Source organism: Rhinatrema bivittatum, chromosome 2 (genome assembly GCF_901001135.1).
Source record: "Rhinatrema bivittatum chromosome 2, aRhiBiv1.1, whole genome shotgun sequence".
Classification (NCBI taxonomy): Eukaryota; Metazoa; Chordata; class Amphibia; order Gymnophiona; family Rhinatrematidae; genus Rhinatrema; species Rhinatrema bivittatum.
In genome coordinates, this window is record NC_042616.1 from 63,861,795 (window position 1) to 63,877,118 (window position 15,324).

Sequence of the window (15,324 nt, forward strand, 5' to 3'; positions counted from 1 at the left end):
TTCCAGACAGCCTCAGGGGAGATGCTGTCATGAATGGTACACCCTTTCTTCTAAGCTTTCTACTCCAGGGTGGAACTAGGGCCATCTAGTGGAAACCTCACTACAAAGGTTCTTTATTGAAAGTCCATATGGGGCTATCCTAATGCCAGTTTCTGGGCCCCAGCTGCCTCCCTGTCCCACCCTTGGTTTGAGTGGATGTGTGTGTTTTCAGTAGGGCGGGGTGATGGTTTGAATGAGTGAGGGGCTGGAGATTGGGTTGCCCTTAGTTCTCCTTCCCCCTTTTGTACCATGTGGTGGGAATAGTCCCTGCTGTTTGGATCATGAGGCCCTGGGATCAAGGGAAAGGGAGTGGGAGAGGCCCTTGGCTATTATAATAGTTGGCTACATCTTCTCCCCTCACTTTTTCTTTGGGTGTTGCTCCCTCCCGTTCACTCCTTTCTTCCATTTCTGTATTTTCTGTATTTTTTTTTTTTTTTTTTGCTGTTGCTGTTTGGCAGGGTCTTGTTTTTTTATTACAACTTTTACATGTGGGGGTACCCAAGCTTTGGGCCTTTGTTTCTGGGGAACATGTCATTCCCATGATGTTGGGACCTATTTAGGTTCATTGCTGGTTGTCAAGGGTGCCAATGAAGAGAGATGTTTATGACTACAGGTCAGGTGACCTGGGGGTAGGATACCCTGCTGCAGTGTGGCTAATAGACTACCAGGGCAATTCAGGGTCAGGGGGTAGGGGTTGGAATTGAAATTTGAAGGAATGGGAGGTTGCTGTCTTGTTCTTGCTTAGGTATGTTTTATGTTCAATAAAGCTGCAGCCTTGACATACACAAAGTTGCTGTGCATTCTGTTTTTGTGCTCTTTGTAGGGACATGTGTGGGTGGGCATGGAGAGGGGCCGTAGGTCCAGGATACCAGTGTTATAATCTTCCTTGTTATTATTTAACCCCATAGCAAAACCAGCCTTATGTTTTCCCCTCAAACAGGTTAAATATATTGTATTTTGGTTTTCTCTATCAATGGGACAAAAACATCTAATCATCTATTTTGTATTTCTGTCTTTACATATAAGCAATGTCCAAATAATTAGGAGTGATTTTTTTTTTAAAACTAGTACCAGGTGAGGTAGTGGTGGGGAAGGAGACTGTGCCAACTTTCTCTCCAAACCCCTCCTCCCTCCACCAACATCCTGGGTAGCCACAGTGTTGTGGGCCTCTTTCAATCTCCCCACCATCATTGTCTCCAGCAACCTCTCTCTCTCTCTGTCAACATCCTCCCTTGATCCTCAGCCCAGAGGTCTCTCTAATCCCCCTTCTCCCAAGAATCTCTTTTTTACTGTGTCCCCAGGCTCATCAAGAACAAGTAGCAGCTCTCCTTCTCCTCCCCCCCCCCCTCCTCCTCCTCTAAGGTCTATGCCAATAAGGAAGACCAACACCTTTGACCACTGACATCACCTCCTATTTCTCTCTGGCCTGCTTGGGTTGCAGACACCACTTCCTTCTCTTCAGCCCGTGTGGACAGCTGATGCAGCCAGAAATATGCCCAGTCCATGACACAGCATGTCCTGGCACAAAATCACAAGTGCGAAAGAGATGTCAAATAAAAACAATCACATTGTCTCCTTATTTACTGTCTGTTTTTAGATGCACATGCCTTGTCCTTAACCTTACAGATTTTGCAATCACCTTTCTGCCTACTTCCTCTTAGGTCTTTTGACCCCTACCTGGCTTCATCTTCCTCAGTTCTTCCTCTTTTTCTGACACTGCACAAAGATTACTGTCGTTGTTGATTGCTTCATATAACTTTCCGTTCCCATATTGCTGAAAGCTGTGCTCCCACTTAATTTAATCTTTATATTATAAAAAAAGATCTGTTCCTTTTTATCCTTTGATCCTTTCTGTTATTTTCCTTCAGTCTCGTTTTGGATTCTTGTCCCTGCCTGCTCCAAGTGTTCTAAAGTTCGGTTGCAAATACTCTTTTCTGCTTTCCCCTCTGAAGCCTTATAACCCCTCTTCTTGTCATTTTACAGTCAAACAAAAGGCAGTTTCTACACTCCTCAAGCCAGTTTTCTAATTTATTCATATTCTTGATACTCTCAAACATCCTCTGTGCATCATTAATTCCTTTCAGATATTTGAAAGGCTGTAGCATATCTCCCCTGTCTCTCCTCTCATCCAACATATATAGTTCCTCAGTTGCCTTTTCATAAGCCTACATGTGCTCACCTCACACCATTTTGGTTACCTTTCTCTGGACTGTTTCCATCTTGTCCTTATTCCTTTTGAGATATAGTCTCCAAAACTGAACAGAATACTCCAGATGAAGCCTCACCAATTGCCTGTACAAGGGCATTATCGCTCATTTGCCTGCTGGCTATACCTTTCTCTCGATGCAGCCCAACATTCCTTTGACCTTAACCACTGCCTTGCTGCATTGCTTCACTACCTTCAGATTATTGGACACTTATCACCTGGAGGTTTTTCTCCCATTTGGTGCACATCAGTCTTTTACCCTGCCCCCACATTGCTGCTTGGGAGTGCTGCACTCAAAGGGGGTCATTTTCAAAGGAGTTACGCATGTAAATGTGACATACTATCGTAGCAATCTTCAAAAGCTATTTACTCGAGTAAAGTGCACTTACTTGAGTAAATCCTATGGACAATTCAATGGCATATATTGTAGCAATTTTGAAAAGCCCACTTACTTGAGTAAAGTGTATTTACTCGAGCAAAAACCAGTTTTGCTCGAGTAAATGCTTTTGAAAATCTACCCCAAAATGCATGAATCTGAACTTCTTGGCATTGAATCCCATCTGCCAAACCTTCTACCACTCTTCAAGTTTTACTAGATCATGTCTTATTTTTCTCTAGTCATTCAGGTGTGTTCAGTTTGTTGCAGATTTTAGTGCTATCTTCAAAAAAGTCAAACTTTTCCTTCTAATCCCTCCACAATATTGCTCATAAAGATATTGAACAGAAGGAGTCTCAGAACTGATTTTTGGGAAACTCCACTTATCAATCTTCTCTCTTCAGAGAAGGATCCATTTACCACTAATCACTGACATCTGTCAGACAGCCAATTTGTAATCCATTCCCAGGCTTCTCATATTATTCATGAGCCTCCTATGCAGGACCGTATCAAAAGCCTTGCTGAAATCCAAGTAAACCACATTGAGTACTTTTCTTTGATGTTATTATCTGTCACCCAATCAGATTTGTTTGACAGGACCTTCTTCTGGTAAAAACCATATTACCTCAGATCCTGCAACCTATTGGACTATAGATATTTCATTATCTTTTCCTTTAGCAGATCTCCATTAATTTTTCCAACAATGAGGTAAGGCTAATCGGCTTGAAGTTTCCAATCTCCTCCCTGCTACCATTTTTGCAATCACCCTTCTCCAAGCTTGCAGCATTACTCTAGTTTTCAAGATCCTGTTGAACAGCAGACTCACCAGAATATCTCTGAGCTCCCTTAGTATCCTAGGATGTATCTCATATGACCCATTGTCCAATGACATACTCTATGATATTAGTACTTATTCAAACTGTTTGCTCACAGTACTAGCTAGCACTATCACAGACTATCAACTTTTCAGTCATTCAAACTAATGTAGACAAACATAATTTACATCTTTTCTTATGGTGCACACAATACCTGGCGATGAATATCATAACCAAGTTTACTGAATTTTGTCATGATGCCCATATATTAAGACAGTTGAACACCTACAAGAGTAGTGGGCCCTTGCTGCTGTGGTGTGATTGGCGCTGCCTAGTGAGTAGATCCAGTGTGCCCACACCAACAGCTGGCGGAGAAGCCCTAGAATGGGATGAACTGGAGCTTTGCCTATATCAGCCACCTCCCCCTCAGGTTGAGTCATTGGGTTTTGGCAGCCAACAGTTCTTAGGTGGATCCCTAGGGCTATCTGAAGACAAGAGTCCAAATCCGGGTGAAAGTCAGGGCAGGCAGCAGACAGCAGATGTGGATACCAAGCCAGTTGTCGGGGCAAGCGACAGACAGCAGGTACAAGTGTCAGGCCAGAGGATGGGACAGGCAGCAGAAAGGGCAGAGTTGGGTCCAAAGCAAGGGGTCAGGTCTGGGCAGCACTTAAGCAAGGTCCGAGTCCAGGCCAGGGTCAGAATCCAGGAAGTCAAGCCAAGGGTAACAAGATGAGTAAGACAAGGACTCAGACAAAGATCGAAGAAGGCAAGGAGGGGGCACGGAACAAGATAAGAACTACAGCAAGGAAGAAGGCAGGGAAGAGGCAGAGAGCAAAAAAAAGAACAATGCAAAGAGCAGTAACATGTACTGGGACCAAGGCACACCAGGAGTCCTGTTGCTGAGGCGAGGAACCAGTGCGGGGCTTTAGATTAAGGAGGGCCGGTGGCTGACGTCATCAATTAGCACCGGTCCATTCCTTCCCACTAATGCACGCAGGGTGGCATTCCTGCTGAGTAGAAGCAGGTGAGTACCACAAAGCCTAGCAGACAGAACTTGCTGTACAAGTGCATGTGGATGGGGTCCTCAGACTAGAGCTCTGCTGATTAGATGTGGAAGAGAATTAATTCTTGTGAATAGTTTTGTGAGGATAGTATGACATTAGCCTTGAATGTTGTTCTGTGTGTCCTTCTTATGTGTTGGTATATGATATGTCCGATTACCCTAACCATTAATATCATTTCTGCACCAGTCTACTAGCTCGGAAGAGCATTGCAGTATTGTTTTCTGGTCTGTCAGGTAGTTAATAAGCACATATTCCTGATAACCAGCTTTAACTGTGTGAATCTCATTACAACTGAAAATTTCTGCCACTTGTTTTATCCAAAATGTACATGCATATAACACATTTTTATTTTCCCAATTTCACTATTAGCAAGACATTAAGAAAAAAAAACACAGGACTGCTTCTACGGCCAAGTCCATAAGAAAACATGTCAAGCAAAACTGACTGATACATGGGGATAACCTGCACGGCATGGCATATACTACCATGGGACGTTTCTATGTTTCTAACTCTACTGCATAACCTTAATTATTTCCTTATGTAAGATAATTTTTTTCTATGTAGCCAATCCAACTTCTCAGTGACAAGGGCACATTTGGGAGAACATTGAGCATTTTAGTTCCTGTGCTCCCTGGGTCTTCCCGCATAGGTCGGAAAAAGGCAAGTCTTTCAAAGCCCTATGGATTTTTTTTCTGGAGATCCTCTAGTCTGCAACAGCTAGTAGGAAAAACTCACACCATAAGTGTTGTTCGAAATTAAATCCTTTACTGACACAATTTGATTTCAAATGAAAAATCACAGTGAGCACACTTGTGAGTTTAGTGCACATTTAATACAGAATAATAAAGTTTCAGGAAATCACAGTCTTAGTCACTGATAAACTCTGCGTATCCTTGCAGAAGGTACTCTTGGTAAGGAAAATCTTCCCTGGGCACTTTTCTTGGTAGTACTTGCAAGTCTGGATGCAGATCTTGGGTGCCAGTAGATTGGAACTGGATGTTCCTCAGTAGAGAAATACAGATGAGCCTCAGGAAACTTTATGAGGCTTCTTCCCTCCGACTCCCCACAAAGGAAAATCTTCTTTTTCTAACTCTGAAAAAAATTCCTCTCAGACAGAATAAGAGTATGAGTTTAACTTCCTCTTCTCAGAGACCTTTCTGTGGATCCTCAAAATATCTTAGAAATCTACTCTTGGAGCCCAAGATAAATTCTCCCTGGTCCTGAAGCACTCGTCACCCTGTCCTGGGGTCCAATCATCTTCCTAGGATAGGACAAGCAGTCCATCCACTTGGAGAGACCACCCCCCAAAAAAACCCTCTCTGTTACACACTGAAAAACCTTGAACCATGACAGCTCAGAGGTTTTTTAAACCATTGACTCCTCCCACTGCACAGGTCAAACCCATCTATCATACCTACTCTCTCTCTGACCTCACACTCATGGTCTATTGAGATTCTGAGACCTATAGCAAGAGGCATGTTTTCTGACTCCCTTACATTTACAGTAAGGTACATTTTAAGACCCACGCACAGGCGCACATGTGTGCGCATTTGCCGGCGCACGCACATGGACGTGGCAGTTTCATAACATAGGCACGTATATGTGCGTATACATGCATGTGTTATAAAATCAGCTATACATGTGTACATGTGTGCACGACTTTATTGACAAACATGTGTGTGCAAATGCCGACTCGAGCGCGTATGTGGAGGGAATTTTAATAGATACACGCACTGATGCAATTACCTGTTTCTCCAGTTCATTCCCAGTTCACCCCAGTAGAGAGGACTTCCTAAAATCTTTAGCTAACTCGCCTCCCTATTACCTTATTAGCCCCTACCCTTAATACCCCACTGACTAGACTAGTTTGTTATTTTATTACTTACACACCATCCATAGCAGAAGTAAAGTTACATGGTAGGGGACCCCTGTGTGCACTTGTATGCGTAAATTCTTATGAGCAGACTTCATGCCACAAACTCAGCCTGCCCAGACCCCACCAATGCCAACCAATAAATGAATTATCCTTTCCCCCATTGCTTCTTGTGGATTTGGGCCTGGTGTGTATGACCATATTTAAATCAGACTGTGTGGTCATTAAGGTGAGTATTTTGTCTTTTTGCCTTTGCTTTAAATTGACATAATGTTTCAAGCATGCTCATTTAATTACCTCTGCTCAGTTTCAAATCAAGAACATGATCAAGAAATAATATTGCAATGAAGCTGATAACATGTTACTATATTCTGAGCTGGGGTGTGTCTGAAAAGCCATGTAAATGGATGTTTTGCAACTTTCCCAAAATATGCCAGGGTCTTTGAGCTGTGCCTTTGGAAACATGGGATCTGATTACCCGAATACCATTCTGGTGGAATATTATTGCGTTCTGAACTTGGCTGAAATTGAACCGATGGCAAAACAGCAGTATGCAGAACAATCTATCATTACGAAAGCCTCACATTCTTTATTTATTCCTGTTTAAAGGATGGAAATAAAGGCCAGCAAACAAAAGAAATATAGTGATACCTTCTTATAGAAATACAGTAACTTAGGACCAGATTCATTAAGGCTTTTCTCCTATTTTGTGTCTATGGGAAAGACCCTTAGTGAATCAGGTCCTTTGTAATTTGCTTTTTTTTTTTTTCATTTGTTTGCTTGTTGACCTTTTGCATTTAAGTGGACCTATATAGCTACCACACTACTTTATTCCTTGAAAAACACATTTATATATAGCTGCATCATAAATGGAAGCATCGATAGTAGCCATGAGTATAGCATAGACAGTGCCCGGCCTTTGACTTTTTCATACATTGCCAGGAAAATTTGCTTCTCCTGTTGCGCTGACTTACGCTGTCGCTGATGACAGTCCACCGGTAGCGACTTGCATGCTGTTATCAGAGCATACAAACATGGTACGATGGGAATGCATGGAAGAGTTCTTTTGGTTCACCGACCGCAGCATCACGCAAAAGCCCCCGGGACTGCACTCCAGCCCCGGGGCGCTGCTCTAGCTTTCAGCGTAATGAAGGGGTGGGATTCTTCTTGGAGTGCAGCAGTGTCTGGGAACCCAGGGCTGCCTGCCCGTCTTGTCCCTCCGCTTCCCATCTCAGAGCAGGGTTGTTGCTGAAATCCAATCGGGCTTGGCTTCCTGACCGCAGTGAGTCCCTGTAGACTAGGGAACAAATAGCCATTTTTGTTTCCTGTGAATCTGATGTCATATTTGGAAACCAATGAACAGACAGAGAAAGCTTTTTATAAATTATTCCTGAAAAAGTGAAGAAATAGGTTAAAAAAATGCACTGAGGGAGTGATAGCTACTATTTAAAAATTACACTGAAGAAACTGTGTTAAGAGCCAGTTTTTTTTGGCTTATCCTATTATGGAACAGTTTGCATCTTATTTTTTTATTATCTCCACTCAAATTGCATCTTTTCACCACCTCAGACTGAAGGCTTTGCTTTCTCTGGTTTTTTTGTTGTGAGGTATCACTGAGACACTACAGAAATCAATGAAATGTTTTAAGGTGCCTAGATAGATGTGGGAAATTCAATTTCACGACACTTCCTAACTACCAGTCAAGGCTTATTGGACTTTGCTATTACAACAACCTATTTTCTAAGTTGCATTAATGCATTTTGAATGGTAAACTGAATTTGCGCAGCAAAAAAAGGAAATAGTGTGTGGAATTTCAAGTTCCACACGTTATATCTTAGCCTCTAAACCCAGCAGAGTTTAGAAATGAATGTATGCAAAATGGGTCATTAGTATGCCAACAGAATAGCGCAGATTGCGCTGACATTCACAAGTCGTGTTATTCCTGAAAAGTTAGCTACACCTCCAGAGGTGAAGTTAACTTTCCCACGGGAGCTATGGCTCACTTCCACACATTCCAGTGCCAGTTAAATGGGCAGCATGTGTTAGAAAAGATGTACCTGATGGTCTGTGGGACAACTACCTGACTCCCACTCCACCCCTGCCCATCCTATAATATTGAAAAAGGCGTCCTATTGAAGTCCCTTCCCCCAGCCTTTTAAATAAAAAATCCAACCATTGAAGTAGCATCAATTTATTTAATGGAAGGGGGTTGAAGGGGTGATGGTCCAATAAACCTCAAAGACTAGATGTCATTTATGGGGGTAAATGACTGGAGGGTTTTCAATTCTGGGGGTATTTGTATCAAAGGGAAGGGGTTTTGGTAGGGGTGGGGGGTTGTTAATTTTTGGCCGTGTGGCCCCGGGATGAATCACCTACAACTCCTTCAAAATTGCTAAAATAATGTGGCTTTGGATGCCAGCCCTATTATACTACATACATAGGATTACCTCTACAAGAGTTTGCATGGATTAGCAAAATGTATGTATGACAATTGCATGCAAAGTAGCTCATTGTAATAGGGGTAGCTTTGAGGCCTAAATATTGCATGACATTATTGCAGTATGGCTATATCATGCAGTAAACAGTGTTTAACATGCAATGAACACTGCTTTATCTGCCTTATAGCCATTAAGGTAAATTTTAAGACCTGCACCTGGGAGCACATGTGCACGCGTTTGCGGCTCGCACACGTGGACACGGTGAATTTATAACATATGCGCGTAAGTGCACCTGTTATAAAATCGGCTATATGTGTGTTCATGTACGCATAATTTTCCAATGACGTGCACATGCGCGTGCAAATGCCACCTCAGTCGAGCAAGTGGTGGGGGGGGGGGGGGGGGGGGGGGGGGATTTTAGTAGATACATGCGCCTACGCAATTACCTGTTTCCTCCAGTTCGTTCCCAGTTTGCCCCACTAAAGAAGAGGACTTCCTAAACCACCTAGCTAACTTGCCTCCCTTTTATCCTATTAACACCGACCCTACCCTGCTGACTAACCTAGCATTTTTAGTTTCATGACTTACACGTTGTCCATAGCAGAAGAAATGGTATGTGGATAGGGCAGCATGCACACTACCCTGGGGCGCGATAGTGTGCATAAATACTCACACGCTGGTTTCATTCATATTTCCTGGAAGGCCCATGCCCCGCCATGCTCTGCCCAGACCACAACCATTCCCTGCCCCCTTTATGAAAAAAGTTTTTTACTCACGTACCTGGGCGCCTCCTAAAATCCATGTGGCGCATGCTGGGCCCATACACGTGCATATCTCTCGGCTTTGGCGCACAGCGGGCTTTTAAAATCCACCTGATATTGCAGCTTAGTAAATGCACTCCTATATAATTAACTCTTGTTGGTGATACTTCTGTCTGCTTACGTACTCAATGTGGTAGAAGTCTTTGCTGCCTTATTGCACTGACTGGCAACTTTCAGGTTATCCTTGATTACTTCTCGGTCTCTTTCCGTTTGCATTTTGCCATTTCTTGTCCTCCTATCTGACAAGTGGCTAATGGAGTTTTGTGATACGGATACATGAGTTCTTTTTTCTTTTTATATCTTCCAGAGTTTTAACTAATATTTCCTATTTTTCCCAGGTCCCTTTCATTTGGTCCCACCTGTTTTTCTTGCAACATTTATTTGTACTTGTTGTGTAACCATTTGCTTCTCTTTTCTATAATGGAGTTCCTGCAGCACAGCACAGTCATTTGATCATTCGTAGGCCTCTGCAGAAGAGGTCTGATTAAATGTCTCTTTTGCCAAACGAAATCTCAATCTGTGTTTGTTTATCAAATTTCCTCCTCTGACAGTTCCCCCTCAAGGCATTTTACAACATAAAATGACACTATAGAATATTTCTTCTGATTTTTTTTTTTTTAATGATAGGCCTGCTGGACTATAAAGCCTACTTCCATCTAAAATCCATTACTGCCTGTAAAATCTGGGATCAGATGGAAAGACAGCAGCACTTTTGGCTAAGGGCAATGTTTTTAATGTTTTGCCTGGTTTGTTTTGATAGTGCATGCACTGTACAACGATTTTCAGATTTTGCTTGTTTCAGCACATGTGAATACTCTTTAACAGTTTCCGCCAGTGTCAGGTGGAGACTGAGTGCTGCTTGTTGTAACCCATTGTGGCATGCCATGCGCTGTACAATGTTGGACCAGGCTACTGCCCTCTGGTGGTGTGAAGGTATTTAATTAAATTATGTAAATTTGATTTCTCTGTGGTACTAAAACTGCTTAAAAGAAGAGGATAAGATTTGCACGTGTGAAAACTCTTAAAGTGGATTACTGAGCAATATTGTAAAGATATAATCCCTATGACTTAAAGGTGTTTTTTGTGTATGAATAAGGCTTTTGACAAGTTAGCATTGTTAATGAGACTTCAGAGTTATATACGTAGCATTGTGTAAGCTGTGTTATCTGCATAATCTTTTAAAGTGAGTCCCCCACCCCTGCCTATGTAAGACATACTCGTACAGCACCATAATTTCACAACAAATGGTGATGAATGCTAGTCTTACAAATTTAAGATTATAAATACCAACAGGTATTCTTTGACTTTGCATCATGAAAGTGTTTACCCTTTGGAAATAAAAGTTTTTTCTTCTCTGCATAGAAGTAGCTATTATGGAATCACCACCTAAAATAAAATTAAAGTCAGTTCTAGGAATTTGAATGGCTATTTCTCTCCATTTATTTATTTATTTATTTATTTATTTACTTTTTTTTTTTTTTTTTTTACAAGAAATGGGGCAAAAATTAAAGTAGTAGAGACAATAAATAGGATAACATGTTCCAGGCTAAATGTGCTCATCCTGTACCTGTACCCAGGCCATAGGCAGAGTAGGTGGTTGCCTAGGGTGTCAGAAGTAGGAGGGTCAGCAGAGCTGGAGGTCAAGGCAGCAGTTTTGAACAGAACAGAGGCAAGAGGAGATGTGGGTGAGAGACAGAGAGAGAGAGAGAGAGAGAGAGAGAGATCACATGATGCTGTAACATCAGCTAGGGCAGCTCCAGACCCTTACATTGGTACTGAAATGTACAGGGACTTATTGTTCTGAATGAGAACGTGTCTGCCCTGCACTAGACAAGTTAGAAGGGAAGAGGGGATGAAAAAACCTCCTGCTCTAGTGATTTAGGGATGGAAACCAAAGTGCTAGGAGAATTAGGTGACTAGAGAATTGGATCTACTTGGATTTTAGTAAAGCTTTTGATACAGTCCCACATAGAAGATTCCTGAACAAAATAAGAAGCATGGGAGTGAGTGCCAAGGTAGTGGCATGGATTACAAACTGGTTGACAGATAGAAGACAGCTTGTGATGGTAAATGGAACCTACTCTGAAGAAAGAATGGTGTTAAGTGGAGTGCTACAGGGATTGGTGTTGGGACCAGTTCTGTTCAACGTCTTTGTGAGTAACATTGTAGAAGAGAAAGAAGGTAAAATTTGTCTATTTGCGGATGATACTAAGATCTGCAACAGAGTGAACACACTGGAAAGAGTAGAGAGAATGAGATGGAATTTAAGGAAGCTAGAAGAGTGGTCAAAGATATGGCAGCTGGGATTCAATGCAAAGAAGTGCAGAGTCATGCATCTGGGGTTTGGCAAGCCAAAAGAACTGTATGTGATGGTGGGTGAAGGGCTGATGTTCATGGAGCAGGAGAGAAACCTTGGGGTGATAGTGTCTAACGATCTGAAGTTGGCGAAGCAATGTGACAAGGCGATAACTAAAGCCAGAAGAATGCTGGACTGCATAGAGAGAGGAATATCTAGTAAGAAAAAGGAAGTGATAATCCCTTTGTACAGGTCCTTGGTGAGGCCTCACCTGGAGTACTGTTTTCAGATCTGGAGACTATATCTCAAAAGAACAGAGGCAGGATGGAGGTGGGTCAAAGAATGGCGACCAAAATAGTGGGTGGTCTCCATCAAATGTCTTATGAGGAGAGGTTGAAGAACCTAAATATTTTATTTATTTATTTATTTAACGTTTTTCTAGACCAATATTTGTTGGGAACATCATATCGGTTTACAAGTAACATGAATTACAGCGAATTGGCTTTACAAAGAACTGCATTTAAATATGTATAGCCTGGAGGAGAGGAGGAACAGTGGTGATATGATACAGACCTTCAGATACTTGAAAGGTTTTAATGATCCATGGCCAACAGCAAACTTTTTCCATTGGAAAGAAATAATTAGAACTAGGGGTCACAATTTGAAACTCCAGGGAGGAAGACTCAGAACCCATGTCAGGAAATATTTCTTCACAGAGAGGCTGGTGGATGCCTGGAATGCACTTCTGGAGGAAGTGGTGAAGACTTAAACTGTGAAGGATTTCAAAGGGGCATGGGATAAACACTGTGGATCCCTAAAGGCTAGAGGATGGGAATGAAGAAAAGAGGCATGAGGATAGCTTTCTGGAATGGTGGTTTCTATCCTTATCCAATAAGGTCTCAAACGGTTAATGCAACTTTAATACTGCTCTCTGCTTCAATGGCAAGGGGAAATGTGGAAAAGGGGATTTACATTCAGACAACAACCAACAAGGACATTGAACTGTACATTCTGGGAAAATAAATAAGCATGGGGGTAACTTGCTTGATGCGTGGTTACTACCCTAAATGTGGAAAAGTGGAATAAGATTCAGAAAACATCCAACATGCATTGATCTGTACAATCTGGATAAACAAACATGGGGGTAACTTGCTTGATGCGGTGGTTACTACCCTTAACCAGTAAGCTTGATACTTCACTTATGATGCAATTCCAACATTACTCTCAGCTTCAATGGCAGGGAGTGGCGGGAAATTGGACTCAAACAGTAATCAACAAGTGCCCTGACCTTGGTGGTCTGTGAAAATGATACCTATTAGGTATGCGCGGACATACCTAATAGGGTCTTCAACATGCATTTGCATGTTGAGGGCGCTATTAGGTTCGGCGGGTTGGATGCGCGTTTTCCGCCCCTTACTGAATAAGGGGTAAGGGAAAATGCACGTCCAATCAAGGGTTAACAGTGCGCTCCGTCGGATACAGTACAGTGCGCTCCGTTGGAGCGCACTGTACTGTATCGGCCTGTTAGTTTGAATTAATGACTGATTTGACCACTAGGGTAGATTCTATTCATATAAGCCTAAAATGCACCTGCTTTTCTTAGGGAAATCAGAGCTATATGTTAATGCATGCAGTGGAGTGACAGACACAATCCTGATATCCTGAAACTACTTGTGGCCTCCTCACAAAGCCCAGTCCTGGTTTGGAACTTACATCCCAAAGCAGTGTGGAATTAGTAGTCCATGATTTTTCTCACCGAATTCAGTACTGAAGATCCACAATGCATCAGGATGGGGTTATCAGAAATCTAGAACTGGCCTCACATCTCCTTCCTGAGACTGGGTAACTTGGCAGCTGTTCACATACATCAGTGTGCTCTTCAGTCACAGCTAATGGAGAGACAGCTTTCTCACATGGAATTCCTTTTTTGATAACTTTCTATTTGTATGTCTGAAGTGGATGGAACAGATGTTCCCATATGACTTACTTTATTTCTTTTGTGAAACTGATGAGTATGGGAGCTTGCTGGGCAGACTGGATGGGCCATTTGGCCTTTTTCTGCCATCATTTCTATGTTTCTATGTTTTTATGAGAATTTCACAGTCTGCTTATGCATTCAGATTACAAAATAATATTGTTTGCCATTTGCAGCAGAAAAATTTCTTCAGAGTCCAGCAAATGTGCTACTCCTTGTTTTACTCATGCACAATTTCATGAAACTGAACATCATCTATTTCCTGATAGGCCTGTCATTAACCATAAAGGTGAAGAATATCTGCACTGCAAGAAACCTGAAGCCATATATTCAAGCAAGCATATTAGGTCCCAAATGGAGCCTTTGAGAGAGCTCAATCAATTGTTTTTCTTCAAAAAAGAACAGTAACAAAAAGAATAAATAAATAGATAAGTAAATAAATAACCCCTGGACTTTGGTATGCTGAACAATACTAATCTGCTATGTAAAATAACCCCAGAAATTGTGGTCATTATATGAATATTCTGGCATCCAGAGAACATTAAAAGAAAAAAACTGCAAAGAAACCCAACTTAAATTGCATAAAATATGGCAACTTTTTATGGATCTAAAACATGAACTATGCATAATAAAGATGTTAGTAGAATTCAAGAAGTAGAAATGTAATTTTTAAAATCAGTTGCAGGATGTAATTGGGAAGATAATATTAGAAGTGAAGATATTAGAAAAGAACTAAACACATATTCCATGAATGATAAATTTAAATATTATAAAGAAAGCTGGAAGCACAGTGTATAGAAGGAATAGAACATGAAAGATTTGTGAAAGAAGCTCTTCAATACCAGCCTATAGGAACAAGGGATTTCAGGTAGACCTAGGAAATGGTGATCTGATTACAACCTACAGTATAATGAAGGTGGAAAAGGCATTGTTGCATCAGCCATGATAGATGATTATGATCATATGGAGCACATTGGGGGTACCTTGATGATGCCTTTTAGATTTGTAACTGCATTCTAGCAGCTGTAGTGGTCCTGTGGAAAAGTGGAATCTTTGCAGGATGACACACCTTTTATGACACACCAAAAAAAAAAAAAAAATGTTGAATCACATGAGCTTTCAAGACCTGTAGATTCCTTCTTCAGATGTGATAGTAAGGCTGAAAGAAATACATTTTGCTGGATAGAAAACCGCACAGTAGAAGTATCTAGAAAGTGGTTAGCAATCACTGAATTGTAACCAAAATTCATGAGGTATGATGTGGGCATCTACAATGCATGTATATTTTATCCATACAGAGGGTAATTGTATAACTCTGCACTGTCAGGTAGTTGGTGCGTAGCTTTTACATGTAGACTTTACCCTGAATTTTCAAAGTAAATTTATGTGCATAGGTTTGCTTTGAAAATCCCTTGCAAAAG

The 15,324-nt window shown here is 41.6% G+C and overlaps 1 protein-coding gene across 1 annotated transcript in view; it reads left to right on the forward strand.

Annotated features, from left to right (window-relative positions):
* PTH1R (parathyroid hormone 1 receptor) overlaps positions 1–15,324 on the forward strand; it is a 595,747-nt gene that overhangs the window by 196,770 nt on the left and 383,653 nt on the right. The gene's annotated exons all lie outside the window — the stretch shown is intronic.